Source organism: Lipotes vexillifer, unplaced genomic scaffold, assembly GCF_000442215.2.
Source record: "Lipotes vexillifer unplaced genomic scaffold, Lipotes_vexillifer_v1.1 scaffold1226, whole genome shotgun sequence".
NCBI classification, from domain to species: Eukaryota; Metazoa; Chordata; class Mammalia; order Artiodactyla; family Lipotidae; genus Lipotes; species Lipotes vexillifer.
The window spans coordinates 2025839-2040291 of NW_006784227.1; the positions used below are offsets into that span (position 1 = coordinate 2025839).

Genomic DNA, 14453 nt, shown 5'->3' on the forward strand with positions numbered 1-14453 from the left:
AATTGGAACTGTGGGAGACAATTCACTAAAGGGAGAAATAGTGGAGAGAATTTTTTTTTGAGGAATATGTAAATTAACTGAATTTTGAGTGACTGTCATGGTGACAAGTGACAGTGAGTTCATGCATGATTACTTAATTATCAACAAGCTCATTAAGAGAAAACTGTAATAATGGTAAGCTTGATTGTAGAATATACACAATAATATATATTCAATAAATTATCAGCATCTTTCTTAAGAGGCAGTCTTAATAAATCTTAACATTAATTTTTTTAACATCTTTATTGGAGTATAATTGCTTTACAATGTTAGTTTCTGCTGTATAACAGAGTGAGTCAGTTATATGTACACATGTATCCCCTCCCTCTTGCGTCTCCCTCCATCCTCCCTATCCCAGTCCTCTAGGTGGTCACAAACCACTGAGGTGCTCTCCCTGTGCTATGTAGCTGCTTCCCACTAGCTATCTGTTTTACATTTGGTAGTGTATATATGTCCATGCCACTCTCTCACTTTGTCACAGCTTACCCTTCCCCCTCCTGGTGTCCTCAAGTCCATTCTCTACGTCTGCGTCTTTATTCCTGTCCTGCCCCTAGGTTCATCACATTTTTTTTTTTTTTTTTTTTTAGATTCCATATATATGTGTTAGCATACGGTATTTGTTTTTCTCTTTCTGACTGACTTCACTCTGTATGACAGTCTCTAGGTCCACCCACCTCACTACAAATACTCAGTTTCATTTCTTTTTATGTCCGAGTAATATTCCATTGTATATATGTGCCACATCTTCTTTATCCATTCATCTGTCGATGGACACTTAGGTTGCTTCCATGTCCTGCCTATTGTAAATAGTGCTGCAGTGAACATTATGGTACATAACTCTTTTTGAATAATGGTTTTCTCAGGGTATATGCCCACTAGTGGGATTGCTGGGTCGTATGGTAGGTCTATCTTTAGTATTTTAAGGAACCTCCATACTGTTCTCCATAGTGGCTGTATCAATTTACATTCCCACCAACAGCGCAAGAGGGTTCCCTTTTCTCCACACCCTCTCCAGCATTTATAGTTTGTAGACTTTTTGATGATGGCCATGCTGACTGGCGTGAGGTGATAATTCATTGTGGTTTTGATTTGCATTTATCTAGTGATTAGTGATGTTGAGCATTCTTTCATGTGTTTGTTGGCAGTGTGTATATCTTCTTTGGAGAAATGTCTATTTAGGTCTTCTGCCCATTTTTGGATTGGGTTGTTTGTTTTTTTGATATTGAGCTTCATGAGCTGCTTGTAATTTTGTAGATTAATCCTTTGTCAGTTGCTTCGTTTGCACATATTTTATCCCATTCTGAGGGCTTGTCTTTTGTCTTGATTTTGGCTTGTTTTCATTTGCTGTGCAAAAGCTTTTAAGTTTCATTAGGTCCCATTTGTTTATTTTTGTTTTTATTTCCATTTCTCTAGGAGGTGGGTCAAGAAGGATCTTGCTGTGATTTTTGTCATAGAGTGTTCTTCCTATATTTTCCTCTAAGAGTTTTATAGTGTCTGGCCTTACATTTAGGTCTTTAATCCATTTTGAATTTATTTTTGTGTATGGTGTTAGGAAGTGTTCTAATTTCATTCTTTTACATGTAACTGTCCAGTTTTCCCAGCACCACTTATAGAAGAGGCTGTCTTTTCTCCATTGTGTATTCTTGCCTTTGTCAGAGATAAGGTGACCATATGTGTGTGGGTTTATCTCTGGGTTTTCTATCCTGTTCCATTGATCTATATTTTTGCTTTTGTGCCACTACCATACTGTCTTGATTACTGTAGCTGAGTAGTATACTCTGAAGTAAGGGAGCCTGATTCCTCCAGCTATGTTTTTCTTTCTCAAGATTGCTTTGGCTATTCAGGGTCATTAGTGTTTCCATACAAACTGAAATTTTTTGTTTTAGTTCTGTGAAAATTGCATTTCATATCTTGATAGGGATTACACTGAATCTGTAGATTGCTTTGGATAGGATAGTCATTTTCACAGTGTTGATTCTTCCAAATCAATAACATGGTATATCTCTCCATCTGTTTGTATCATCTTTAATTTCTTTCATCAGTGTCTTATAGTTTTCTGCATGCAGGTCTCTTGTCTCCTTAGGAAAGTTTATTCCTAGGTATTTTATTCGTTTTGTTGCAATGGTAAATGGGAGTGTTTCCTTAATTTCTCTTTCTGATTTTTCGTCAGTAGTGTACAGGAATGCAAGAGATTTCTGTGCATTAATTTTGTATCCTGCTACTTTACCAGATTCATTGAATAGCTCTAGTAGTTTTCTGGTAGCGTCTTTAGGATTCTTTATCCATAGTATCATGTCATCTGCAAACAGTGACAGCTTTACTTCTTCATTTCCAATTCCTTTTATTTTCTTTTATACCTTTTATTTCTTTTTCTTCTCTGATTGCTGTGGCTAAAACTTCCAAAACTGTGTTGAATAATAGCAGTGAGAGTGGGCAACCTTGTCTTGTTCCTGATCTTAGAGGAGATGGTTTCATTTTCCCAGCATTGAAAAAGATGATGGCTGTGGGTTTGTCATATATGGCCTTTATTATGTTGAGGTAAGTTCCCTGTATTCCTACTTCCTGGAGGGTTTTTATCATAAATGAGTATTGAATTTTGTCAGAAGTTTTTTCTGCATCTATTGAACTGATCATATGGTTTTTCTCCTTCAATTTGTTATTATGGTTTATCACATTGATTGATTTGCATATATAGAAGAAACCTTGCATTCCTGGGATAAACCCCCTTGATCCTGGTGTATGATCCGTTTAATGTGCTGTTGGATTCTGTTTGCTAGTATTTTGTTGAGGATTTTTGCACCTATGTTCATCAGTGTTATTGGCCTGTAGTTTCCTTTCTTTGTGACATCCTTGTCTGGTTTTGGTATCAAGGTTATGGTGGCCTCGTAGAATGAGTTTGGGAGTGTTCCTCCCTCTGCTGTATTTTGGAAGAGTTTGAGAAGGATAGGTGTTAGCTCTTCTCTAAACGTTTGATAGAATTCGCCTGTGAAGCCATCTGGTCCTGGGCTTTTGTTTGTTGGAAGATTTTTAATCACAGTTTCAATTTCAGTGCTTGTGATTGGTCTGTTTATATTTTCTATTTCTTCCTGGTTCCGTCTCAGAAGGTTGTGCATTTCTAAGAATTTGTCCATTTCTTCCAGGTTGTCCATTTTATTGGCATACAGTTGCTTGTAGTAATCCCTCATGATCCTTTGTATTTCTGCAGGGTCAGTTGTTACTTCTCCTTTTTCATTTCTGATTCTGTTGATTTGAGTCTCCTCCCTTTTGTTCTTGATGAATCTTGCTAATGGTTTATCAATTTTGTCTTTTCAAAGAACCAGCTTTGAGTTTTATTGATCTTTTCTATCGTTTCCTTCATTTCTTTTTCATTTATTTCTGATATGTTATTTATGCTCTTTTCTTCTGCTCACTTTGTGGGGGGGGTTGTTTTTCTTTCTCTAATTGCTTTAGGTGTAAGGTTAGGTTGTTTGAGATTTTTCTTGTTTCTTGAGGTAGGATTGTATTGCTGTAAACTTCCCTCTTAGAACTGCATTTGCTGCGTCCGATAGGTTTTGGGTCATCGTGTTTTCATTGTCATTTGTTTCTAGGTTTTTTTAAATTTCCTGTTTGATTTCTTCAGTGATCTCTTGGTTATTTAGTAGTGTATTGTTTAACTTCCATGTATTTGCAGTTCTTACAGATTTTTTCCTGTAATTCATATCTAGTCTCATAGGCTTGTGGTTGGAAAAGATACTTGATGGAATTTCAGTTTTCTTAAATTAACCGAGCCTTGATTTGTGACCCAAGATATGATCTATCCTGGAGAATGTTTTATGAGCACTTGAGAAGGAAGTGTATTCTGTTGTTTTTGGATAGAATATCCTATAAATATCAATTAAGTCCATCTTGTGTAATGTGTCATTTAAAGCTTGTTTTCCCTTATTTTTTTTCATTTTGGATGATCTGTCCATTGGTGAAAGTGGGGTGTTAAAGTCCCCTACTATTATTGCATTACTGTCGATTTCCCCTTTTATGGCTGTTAGCCTTTGCCTTATGTATTGAGGTGCTCCTATGTTGGGTGCACATATATTTACTATTGTTATGTCTTCTTCTTGGATTGATCCCTTGATCATTATGTAGTGTCCTTCTTTGTCTCTTGTGATAGTCTTTATTTTAAAGTCTATTATGTCTGGTATGAGTATTGCTATTCCAACTTTCTTTTGATTTCCATTTGCATGGAATATCTTTTTCCATTCCTTCACTTTCAGTCTGTAAGTGGCCCTAGGTCTGAATTGGGTCTCTTGCAGACAGCCTGTATATGGGTCTTTTGTTTGTATCCGTTCAGACAGTCTTTGTCTTTTGTTTGGATCATTTAATCCATTTACATTTAAGGTAATTATCAATATGGATGTTCCTATTACCATTTTCTTAAGTGTTTTGGGTTTGTTTTTGTAGGTCTTTTCCTTCTCTTGTGTTTCCTGCCTAGAGAAGTTCCTTTAGAATTTGTTTTATAGTTCGTTTGGTGGTGATGAATTCTCTTAGCTTTTGCTTGTCTGTGAAGGTTTTAATTTCTCTGTTGAATGAATAAGATTCTTTCTGGATAGAGTAATTTTTGTTTTAGGTTTTTCCCTTTCATCACTTTAAATATGTTCTGCAACTCCCTTCTGGCTTGCAGCGTTTCTGCTGAAAGGTCAGCTGTTAACCTTATGTGGTTTCCCTTGTATGTTATTTGTTGCTTTTCCCTTGCTGCTTTTAATATTTTTTCTTTGAACTTAAGTTTTGATAGTTTGATTAATATGTGTTTTGGTGTGTTTCTTCTCCTGTATGGGTCTCCCTGTGCTTCCTGGACTTGATTGGCTGTTTCCTTTCCCATGTTAGAAAGTTCTCAACTATAATCTCTTCAAATATTTTCTCAGACCCTTTCTTTTTCTCTTCTTCTTCTGGGACCGCTATAATTCAAATGTTGGTGTGTTTAATGTTGTCCCAGAGGTTTCTGAGACTGTCCTCAATTCTTTTCATTCTTTTTTTCTTTATTCCCCTCTGTGGCAGTTATTTCCACTATTTTATCTTCTAAGTCATGTATCTGTTCTTCTGCCTCAGTTATTCTGCTATCAATTCCTTCTAGAGCATTTTTAATTTCATTTTTTTTGTTTGCTCTTTAGTTCTTCTAGGTCCTTGATAAATGTTTCTTGTATTTTCTGCATTCTGTGTCCTTGATTTTGGATCATCTTTACTACTGTTACTCTGTATTCTTTTTCAAGTAGACTGCCTGTTTCCTCTTCATTATTTTTGTTCTGGTGGGTTTTTACATTGCTCCTTCCTCTGCTGCATAATTCTCTGTTTTCTCATTTTGTTTACCTTACTGTATTTAGAATCTCCTTTTTGCAGGCTGCAGGTTCGTAGTTCCCATATTTTTGGTGTCTGCCCCCAGTGGGTGAGGTTCATTCAGTGGCTTGTGTAGACTTCCTTGTAGAGGGGACTGGTGCCTGTGTTCTGGTGGGTGGGCTGGATATTGTCTTTCTGGTGGGCAGTTCTGCATCCAGTGGTATGTTTTGGAGTGTCTGTGAACCTAGTATGACTTTAACCAGCCTCTCTGCTAATGGGTGGGGTTGTTTTCCTGTCTTGCTAGTTGTTTGGCATGGGGCATCCGGCACTGGAGCTTGCTGGCCTTTGGGTGGAGTTGGGTCTGTGTTGAGACAAAGATCTTTCGGAGAGCTCTAACTGAGTGATATTACGTGGGGCAGGGAGGTTTCTGGTGGTCCAGTGTCCAGGACTCAGCCCTCCCACCTGAAAGACTCAAGCCCGACACCCAGCCAGAGTACCAAGACCCTGCCAGCCGCAAGGCTCAGAAGAAAAGGAAGAAAGAAAGAAAACAAAAACAAAAAGAGAAACAAAAAAACGGACAGACAGAACCCTAGGACAAGTGATAAAAGCAAATGTATACAGACAAAATGACACAAAGAAGCATACTCGTACACACTCATAAAAAGAGAAAAAGGAGAAAAAAATATATTTATATAAAAAAAAAGAAAAAAATGGGAAGAGAGCCATGAAACCAATAAACAAATCCACCAGTGATATTAAGCACTAAATACTAAACTAAGATAAACATAAAACCAGAAACAAGTTAGACGCATAAAGCAAACCCCAAGTCTACAGTTGCTCCCAAAGTCCACTGCCTCAATTTGGGAACATTCATTTTCTATTCAGGTATTCTTCAGATTCAGGATTTATCATGTTGATTGTGGGGATTTAATCTGCTGCTCCTGAGGCTGCACAGAGAAATTTCCCTTTCTCTTCTTTGTTTGCACAGCTCCTGAGGTTCAGCTTTGGTTTTGGCCCTGCCTCTGCATATGGGCCGTCCTCCGGAGTCTGTTACCTGCCCAGAGAGGAGGGGGTTAAAGCAGCAGCTCATTGCGGCTCTCTTAGTCGCTCAGGCCGTTGAGGGGAAGTGGTACTGCAGTCATAATTGGAATGTGGGGTGAGCCTGAGGCAGCAGAGGCCAGCGTGATGTTGCACCAGCCTGAGGCACCCGTGTGTTCTCCCAGGAAAGTTGTCTCTGGATCTCAGGACCCTGGCAGTGGCATGATGCACAGGCTCCCACGGGGGGGGTGGATAGTGACCTGCACTTGCACACAGGATTCTTGGTGGCAGCAGCAGTAGCATTAGTTTTTCTTGCCCATCTCTGGTATCCGTGCTGATAGCCTCAGCTCAGGCCCATCTCTGGAGCTCACTTTGGTGGTCTGCCTTCTGTGTGCACACTGGGAAGGAATCCCCTCTCCTCATGCACCCCAAAACAAAGGTCTCTTGCCTCTCTGTCAGGTCCAGACTTGTTCCTGGACTCCTTGCCGGCTAGATCTGGTGCACTAGCCCCCTTCAGGCTGTGTTCCCACAGCCAACCCCTTTCCCCTCCCTGGCGTCTGACCTCCGAAGCCCGAGCCTCAGCTTCCAGCCCCCACCCACCCTGGTGGGTGAGCAGACAAGGCTCTCAGGTTGGTGAGTGCTGGTTAACACTGATCCTCTGTTCAGGAATCTCTCCGCTTTGCCCTCTGCACCCCTGTTGCTGTGCTCTCCTTCGTGGCTCTGAAGCTTCCCCGCCAACCCCCTGTCCCTGCCAGTGAAGGGGCTTCCTAGTGTGTGGAAACTTTTCTTTTTTTTTTTTTTTTTTTTATTTTTTTTTTTTTTTTTTTTTTAAAGCAGGCTCGAAATATTAGAATTTAACAAGGTTTTCAGATGTAAAGTCAGAATTTCGGAAGGTTCTTAGATGTAAAGTCATTATTCAGAGTCAAAGGTTTTTATACCAGTAATGATTGATTAACAAATTGGATAGGAAAAATGTCCACTTGCAATAGCAACAAAAAACAAACAGGAAGAAACACAGAAGATTTATATAAGATCTCTGTGGAAAAAAGATTAACATTAACAAGGGAAGTAAAATAAATGGACAGCTATACCAGATTCATGAATAATAAAACTCAATATGGGAAGGATGTCACTTCTCTCCAGTTGATTTGTAATTATGTGTATTTGTTCAAGATTTATGTTTTGGTTACTAGATTCATCAATTCATAAATGATTCCAGTTAAAATTTTGGGAACCACTTCTTCTGCTAATGGAGGCTTTCTGTAGAAAACAAATATAAATTTGATGAAAAAAACACTACCTTGCAGATTGAGGAAGCTCACTGAATGTCAAATAGGATAAATATAATTAAAAACGCACATAGACCCAATATAGTCAAACTACTGTCAGCAAAGTCAAAGAGAAAAATATTTAAAGCAGCAAGAGAAGAGACAAAATGACATGATGAACATCTGGCTTTTCATCAAAAATAAGAGGCAGGAAGGCAGTGGAATGACATAGTCAAAGTGTTGAATGGAAAAAGCTGACAACAAAAATTCTATATCTGGGAGATAACAGAATTTTAAAAATGAGAGTAAAATAAAGATGTTTACAGATAAAGCAAACTGGAGAAAATTTGTTTTTAGCATACTTGCACTTCAAGAATTACTTAATGGACCAAAAAAGCTTTTGCACAGCAAAGGAAACCTCCACGAAAACAATAAGACAACCTACAGAATCGGAAAATATATTTGCAAATGATGCAACTGACAAGGGGTTAATATCCAAAATATACAAACAGCTCATCCAATTCACTATTGAAAAAATAACCCAATCAAAAAATGGCAGAAGATCTAAATAGACATTTTTCCAAAGAAGACATACAGATGGCCAATGGGCATATGAAAAGGAGCTCAACATCACTAATTATTAGAGAAATACAAATCAAAATCACAGTGAGGTATCAGCTTACACTTGTCAGAATGACTGGAGAGAGTGTGGAAAAGAAAGAACCCTTTTACATTGTTGGTGGCAATGTAATTTGGTGCAGCCACTATTGGGAAACAGTACGGAAGTTCATTAAAAAACTAAAAATAGAGCTATTATATGATCCAGCAATTCCACTCCTGGGTATATATACAGAAAAAACAAAAACTGTAAACAATCCAAGTGCCCATTAACAGACAGTTGGCTTAAGAAGATGTGGTATATATCTCTATATATCTATATCTATATCTATATCTATATATCTCTATCTCTATCTATCTATCTATATATATATATACAATGGAATATTAGCCATTAAAAATAATGAAATATTGCCATTTGCAGCAGCATGGATGGACCTAGAGAATATTATGCTTAGTGAAGTAAGTCGTACATAGAAAGACAAATACTATAGCATATCACTTATATGTGGAATCTAAAAACATAATACACGTGAGTCTATATACAAGACAGAAACAGACTCACAGACACAGAAAACAAACTTATGGTTACCAAAGGTAGGGCATAGTGAGAAACAAATTAGAATATAGGATTAACAGATACAAACAATAGCTAAGCAACAAGGATTTACTGTATAGTACAGAAATTATATTTAATATCTTGTAATAACCTATAATGGAATATAAATTGAAGAAATAACTGAATCACTATGCCGTACACCTGAAACTAACATGATATTATAAATCAACTGTATTTCAATTTAAAAAAAAAAAAGAATCACTAAAGGAAATTCTTCAGGCTGAAAGGACGTGACTACAGATTGTAACTGAGATCCTAGGAGGAATTAAGAGTACTGGAAGTATCAAATGTGTGAGGAAATATATTTATATTTTTCTTCTGTTAATTTCATCTGTTAATGACTCAGTAAAGTAAAAATTATAAACACACACATGTACAAAATACTGTAAATGTGTTTCTAATATAAATATTTATGTTTTAACAATAGTACAAGAAGGGGAAAATGGAGCTAAAATGGAGGAAGCTTACTGTATTGTACTGGAAATGTCAGTAGTAACTTGAAGGAGATCACGGTGAGTTATAGATGCATATTATAATTTTCAGTATAACACTAAAAACAAACACATAAATGCCACTAAAAAATTGACAGGTAAATAAAAAACTATACATTTGACACAAAGAAGGCAGTAAAGAAGGAATAGTAGAACAAAAAAAGAGATGAGACAAATATAAATGAAGAAGCAAGATGAATAGTTAATTAAATAATAATTTATTTTATATATTTAATATCATTTAACTATTATATTAAACATTGAACATAAATTTATTAAATATTAATAAATAACCTTAAATACATTAAATGTGAAGGAGTAAACATTTTAATTAAGAGATTATCAGACTAGACGAAAATGTAAGATTCAACTGTATGCTATCTATAAGTGAGGCACTTTAAATTCAAAGACATAAATAGTTTGTAAGTAAAGATTAAAAAATATACACTATGCTAACTGTAAGCATAAAAGACTTGGAGTGGGTACGTTAATGTCAGACAAAATAGACTTTAAGGGAAGAATAATACTAGAGAGAAGAGGGACATTTCGTAATGATAAAAGTGTCAGTACATCAGGAAGATACAACATTTATAAATGTGTATGCTCCGAATAACAGAACCACAAAACTCTTAGAATTAAAAGGAGTAAGAAAAGTTAATACTCCTCCTGCAATAAATGATAGAACAAGTAGGTAGAAAATCAATAAGCCTATCAAACACCAACCCCAGCTGACTTATATAGAAAACTCCGTCCAACACAGCAGACTCCACATTCTTTTTAAGTATACCTGATACATTCATGAACATAGGCTATATGCTAGACCATAATAGTGCTTGCTTGTGAATTTTCATAACAACCCCCAAATGGACACAGCACAGATGTACATTTGCTTGTGAATGAACAAACAAATTGTGGTATATCCACACAATGAAATACTGTTAAACAATGAAAAGGTAAAAACTACTTGTATGCTACAACATAAATAAATCTTAAAAGCATCATGTTAAGTGAAAGATTCCATACAAAAAAAGACTATGTATTGTATGATTCCACTTATATGAAATTTCTAGAAAAAGGCAAAACTATAGGGACAGAAAGAAGGCCAGTGGTTACCTCGTGATGGTGGTGAGGGAATGTGGATTGAATACTTTATGTCTTTAACAGAACTGTTTGAGATAAAAATGATTATTTTGATGCTAAGACAGTTATGAATTTTATAAAATTGTCTTTAATAGTCATTACTTGCAGGTTCAAATCAATGAGACTAGTCTTACTGATTTGCTCCAACCCCTCTCCTCAGTTTTAGATCAGTTTTTAAAAGTTGTCTATGATTAACTTACCATATGTATGCCTTTTCATTTAGTATCAGTTTTGTACAAATATTTCTTTACTGTTTTAGTGGTATTATTTTGTTTTTATTTCTGACATGGTTAATGGTGTTACCAAATTCAAAATAGGAAGATATCACTCACATTGGTAAAAAAAAAATTCAGCTCAGAATATACTTCTTATATGTTTTAGAATAAATTGCTTTAAAAATGAGTAACCAAATTAAATTCACTTTCCTCTTAAGCAGTTTATTTTTACCTTTCAGAATATACAGGTTATGTGTTATCTTTTTCCATAATTTAAATTATTCACTAGGGATCTATAGATTTTTGACACTTTTATTCAGAGTGATCCCATTTACCTATTATTGATGAAATCAAGTTGGCAAGTTTCTGAATATTATTCTGGATATAAGAAGGGGGAGGGGTAAAATATAGGTAGGGGATTAAGAGGAACAGATTACTATGTATAAAATAAATAAGTTGCAAGGATATATTGTACAACACAAGGAATATAGCCAATATTTTATAATAAATATTTTTTGTTTGTTTTTTGTGGTACGCGGGCCTCTCACTGTTGTGGCCTCTCCCGTTGCGGAGCACAGGCTCCGGACGTGCAGGCTCAGCGGCCATGGCTCATGGGCCTAGCCACTCTACGGCATGTGGGATCTTCCTGGACTGGGGCATGAACCCGTGTCCCCTGCATCGGCAGGCGGACTCGCAACCACTGCGCCACCAGGGAAGCCCTATAATAAATTTAAGTGCAGTATAATCTATAAAAGTACTAAATCACTATGTTGTACAGCTGAAACTAATGCAATACTGTAAATCAACTATACTTCAATAATTAAAAAAAGAAATATGTAGATGGTAAAAATTCCATGCAATATTTCCAAGCTACAAACCAACTTGAAAGTGGGACATTAGCATCTGTTATATATTACATTTGAGATATATAAAAATAAAACTTCTGGTTTTTAGTGTAGACTTAGAATAGTATGACATTTGCATTCTAGTTGCAGAAAGGTAGCCATGACTTGTGATACTTTGGGAAGAATATATGGTGAGTATTGAAAAGACTTTTAAATAATATGACTGCTTATTTCCTAGCTGTTATTTTAGATGTTGTGTTTTTGCTTAAAGCTTTCTTTAAAAACGTTTTTATTTAAAGCTTCCAAACACGAGGAAGCTATAGTTTTTTAAGAAACAATTTAAACCAAGATATGAGATGGTCAGGTTGGTCACATGTTCTATCGGAAACAGTGATGATGAATTGGACAGGTTTTTTGGGGCAAAGCTCTCAGGTTATCCACACACAAAAAATCAGGAGTTGAGGGCTTCTCTGGTGGCACAGCGGTTGGGAATCCGCCTGGCAGTGCAAGGCGCATGGGGTCGGGCCCTGGTCTGGCGGGATCCCACATGCCGTGGAGCAGCTGGGCCTGTGGGCCACAACTACTGAGCCTGCGAGCCACAACTACTGAGCTCATGTGCCACGACTACTGAAGCCCACGCACCGCAACAGGAGAGGCTACCGCAGTGAGAAGCCCACGCACCTCAGCGGAGACCCAGTGCAGCCAAAAATAAATTTAAAAAAATTTTTTTAAAAATCAGGAGTTGATCATATCTGGACCAAGCATTTGAAACATTTTGTATTTTCATTGTGTTCTGGTACGGTAACCAAAACTAAAATTGAAGAAAATAATTGTGGATACCTACGTACAGCATAGAAAACCTACAATACAGTAAAATACTGATGCCTGGATAATAGAACAGGATTCCAGCACTGTCCAATAGAACTTTCTGCAATGATGGAAATATTCTGTTATCTGTGCTGTTGTTGTGACTGCTTGAGCATTAGTTCACCTGGTGTACCAAAATTACAGCCATTCAGGTTTTATTCCAGCTTTATTGGACTAGATTTTATGCAGTTAGTAAGAGTGTAATAACTGAGATTATAAGCAGAAGAAATAAAAGCCAAAGAATCAAGCTAGAGACAGTTGACCCTTGGGAATGCTGAACTACGGATGGACCAGTTGGGAACATTGCAGTTTGAGCTTGCAGAATTCAAGGTAATCATACATATTGTGAACTCTGTGAGTTTTAGAGTCAGCCATAAATAGCAGAGTTTGGCAAAGTGGACAAACCTATTCAGGCTAAACCTGAATATATATAATATACTATATTTTATGTATATAAAATAATATACAATAATATGTTATACATAATATATATAATAATAAAATATATAATAATATATTCAGAATGGAAAACAGTCCTTAGATTCTAGTTCATCTCTCTAACATTATTTAAGTAAATCTTCCCCTAGCCACAGATCATGGTGATGGATAGGTGTAGGTGGCCATGTTTGTATCTGCTTCCTTCTTGGTTACAACTAATAAGTTGAGCAGGAGAGGATGCTTAATTCAAGTGAGTAAAGACAGGTTTGCTCTCCAGGAATTTAGAACTGGAACAAGATACTGAAGTCAGCTGATGGTTAACACTAGGACTTTAGGGTTACACAATCCAAGGGTTGATCAGAATGTTGAGTTGTGGGAAAATGGTAGCATCCAGATTTTACAGAGGAGAATGGAGTAAACAGAAAAGTAGAAGCAATAAAGGCAGTGGTTCCCAGCAGAGACAGAGAAACTAGCCATTGACAACTTCATTTCTCATTGGCCTGTCTATTCAGTTCAGCACACTGCCCCTTTCTACCAGACCATTTCTTTCTCTTTCTTTTTCTTTCTCTCCTTCCCTTCCTTTCTTTTTCCATTTTTTAATATAGTGCTTTCTCTGTTGTGTTGCTCCATCAGTGGTTCACATTCCTTGCTGTGTATTCGAAATATTTGGCCAATTTTAAAACATATTGATGTCCAGGATGCATCTCAGAGAAATCAAAATATCTGGGTGATGTGGCTCAGGTATCAATCTACTTTTAAAAGCTTCCCAAGTGATTCTGAAATATATCCAGGCTTGAGAGGCACTGATCTACACGTGATAGTTTTCTAGTCTCCTATGATAAGAATCATCTGTCAATTTTATTTCATAGAGATCCTATAAGATCCTATAGATCTTAATATTGGTATAATATGCCAATCAAATATATTTTATGGATCATCGATCAGCAGGCTTTATCTGTACTTTCAGCATCACTATTAGGCATATGACATTTTAATGATAAAACACTTTGAAATCCTGTTGAGTAGTGTGTTATTTGTAACTTTTGTTATTATACAATAAAGTAGAATAAAATAATGGAAGATATTTTGATCTTGGATGAGAAAGATAAAGAAAATGTCTTCAGGTTGGAAAAGTAAAGTATAAGTAGTGAAGAATGATAAGACTTAGACACAAATAAGAATTCCTTCCCTCTGTCATCCCTTTAGCTTTCTGATTAACTCAAACAATGGTGTCTTGAATATGAATGAAATAGTATTCTGCAAACTATCTCATTACCGCTATATGTTTTTCTTATTCAAGGTGAATCGTTATAACTTCATGTGCTTTCAAACCTCCTACTTTAGATAATGCCATGTTCATTTATTTTCAGTTAGATATTATTATATAAAAATGGGTATTTGAAGAATCTTCTCAAGTTAAAAAAAAACTTTGCTGGGGGAACATTATTGCTCAGGGGCTAAGCAAAAGATAGGAGGTGAATTTTAAATTCTAATTTTTTAAATTTCTCTTAAATAATAATTAGAACATTACAGTCTGATGAATAATTCTTATTTTTATAGCATGTAGGGAA

General features: G+C 36.3%; 1 protein-coding gene across 1 annotated transcript in view; it reads left to right on the top strand.

Moving 5' to 3' along the window:
- MEI4 (meiotic double-stranded break formation protein 4) overlaps positions 1 to 14453 on the top strand; it is a 232538-nt gene that overhangs the window by 102745 nt on the left and 115340 nt on the right. The window lies entirely within an intron of this gene.